Source organism: Crocuta crocuta, unplaced genomic scaffold (assembly GCF_008692635.1).
Source record: "Crocuta crocuta isolate KB4526 unplaced genomic scaffold, BGI_CrCroc_1.0 scaffold233, whole genome shotgun sequence".
Taxonomy (NCBI): Eukaryota; Metazoa; Chordata; class Mammalia; order Carnivora; family Hyaenidae; genus Crocuta; species Crocuta crocuta.
This window is the reverse complement of record NW_027529526.1, coordinates 1,377,611-1,379,972: the sequence shown is the minus strand read 5'-3', so window position 1 is coordinate 1,379,972 and position 2,362 is coordinate 1,377,611. Positions and strand designations below refer to the sequence as shown.

Below are 2,362 nucleotides of genomic sequence, written 5' to 3'. Positions count from 1 at the left end.
GTCATTGCTTCTTGGGATGGCTTTGGTCCTTCCTGGGCACTAGGGGCTCAGGCTGAAAATTCAGTTGCTTGATTCCCCATTTCAGCTCTATCCTAGAACTTATCACAGGCAACATCCATGGACCCCTCTGTAAATCAGCATTAAACAAAGCACAGGCCTGGGATTCCAGAGTCCCAGGATCCTTACTTTGCTATACACTTGCTATATGACCTTGGGCAAGTCACTTCCCCTGCTTGGGTGCTGATCTTTCCGTCCACAAAGGGCTTGTGTGGATTTCTGGAGGAGCCTGGAGGCCAGGTGATACCCAAGGCTCCGGTCCTGACTTTTCACCGCCAGAACCTGCTGACTTGAGATTTCCCCTGGGTGGTCAAGTTCAAGTGGGAAGTGAAAGAATAGAGGAAAATAAGGTCACTTCATCCATCTCTGCCCTCCATTCTTCCTGGGATCAGACCACTAGAATGTTACCAGCATATAGGGCATGATGTGGGAGACACTGGAAGGCCCATCCACCTCTGAATATCTTTTCCACCCCTGTTAATTCAACAACTGCAGTCACTCTTTTGGGAACACTGGTATCCAGAAGTCACCTGTCAACATTTAAATACAGTATCTTAGAAGTGAATTGAATAAACTCATTTCCACCCATTAACTCCCGACAGACTAAATTTGTTTCCTGTGAAGCAGATTCTTGAAGGAGCACATGGGTAGAATGAATTTTGTTATGGGAGAATCTATCAAGGGAAAGGAAGGAAGGGAGGGAGTAAGAAAGGAGGGAAGGAAGGAGGAAGGGAAAGAAGAAGGAAGGAAGGAGGAAGGAAGGAAGGAAGGAAGGAAGGAAGGAAGGAAGGAAGGAAGGAAGGAAAGAAGGAAGGAAGGAAGAAGGAAGGAAGGAAGGAAGGAACAGAGGGAGGGAGGGAGGAAAAGAGAAAGAAATGGTGTCAGCAGGGCAGAGGATGGCTTCAAATGTTAAGGCGCAGAGCGTCCAGGGGTGGGATGCTATGGGTGGAGGTGCCTTGGCGGAAACATGGCCTGGCTCCTAACTATGGCAGCAGTAGGCCCCATGGCATTGCATTATGCAGGGTGGGCCTGCTTCAGGCTGCAGGGCTGGGGAAAGGAACCTGAAAAACCCCCTTTATCACGTGCCTCAACTTGACCCAGCTGTGGAAGCTTGGCACGGCCCACTTCTCTGAGTGGGGGGAGCTTTGCAGCCCATCAGGAGTGGGGTACAGCAAAAGCACCTCTCTCAGTAGCCTTGCCCAAGAGGCACAAAATAACCTTCCTCTGATGTTTGCCCCAAGGAGCCTCTGGGGTGTGAGGTGAACCCGGCAAAAATGGGTGCTTTCAGAATAGCTGTGGGTGGAGTTGGGGGCGGCTGCCTAGGAGCAGGGAAGGTTTCCATGCACCCATTTCTAATCTCCCCCAGGCCCCTGTGCCTCTGAAGCTGCTGGCTAATGGGCTCCCCCACTATTCTCAGTCCTCAGTTCTTTCTGTCTCATCCGCCCTCCCCACCTTTCATCCTATAAGACTCGGCTCAGGCGCTTTTCTCTGAAGCCTCCTGTGAGTGAGTGAATGAAGGAATGAATGTGGATAGTCCCTCAGATCTAGAACCATCCTCGATCTATCAAAGAACTCTCTAGGATCCTTGAGTCAGTGCTCTGCACTCCCAGAGATTCCAGAGGCCCCACAGGATGCCCAGGGAAAATGGCAATCAATTAGCTGCACTGAGAGGGTAATCAGGATTGGAGTGGACCCACCCTACCCAGAGTGGCCCTGGGCTCAAAGACCAAAGGATAGGGCCTAGGCGCATTACCTGGGTAAGTCGCTTCTCCTTCTGGGTGCCTTTGTCTGGAAAATGCCTAGAGGGCAGGTGTAATGCTCCTGGAGTCTAGATCCTGAAGAGAGAGGTTGGCTCAGTGGTTTTAAAACGCAAAGACTTGGGGCGCCTGGGTGGCTCAGTTGGTTAAGAGTCTCACTTTGACTCCATTATGATCTCACGGTTTGTGGGTTTGAGCCCCTTGTTAGACAGCTGACAGCTCAGAGCCTGGAGCCTGCTTTGGATACTGTGTCTCCCTCTCTCTCTGCCCCTTCCTCACTAGTATTGTGTTTTTCTCTTGTGTGCACTCAAAAAAAGAAATAAACATTAAAAAATTATTTAAATGCAAAGACTTGACACTTGCAAGGTCACCCAGAAGTGACGCCGTCAATTCAGTGCTGAAAGGCATTCCTGTTTAAAATTTTCTTCCTAAGGAAAAGAAACCACTTTGGAAAATGGGAAATGGAGATAGTGCTTTGCCATACGTAGCTTCTGGCTTGTTCCTAATGACCTCTGCCTTCTAGAATTCACTCCCTTGTGTGGCCCCCT

The 2,362-nt window shown here is 49.8% G+C and overlaps 1 long non-coding RNA gene across 1 annotated transcript; it reads right to left on the bottom strand.

Moving 5' to 3' along the window:
• Positions 1-510: 510 nt before the first annotated feature.
• LOC144229083 (uncharacterized) lies at positions 511-1,892 on the bottom strand. The gene is made up of 2 exons (XR_013334349.1): positions 1,811-1,892; positions 511-587 (listed from the first exon to the last, which is right to left on the bottom strand). It is a non-coding gene; the product is annotated as an uncharacterized LOC144229083 (long non-coding RNA).
• Between the last annotated feature and the right edge of the window lie 470 nt (positions 1,893-2,362).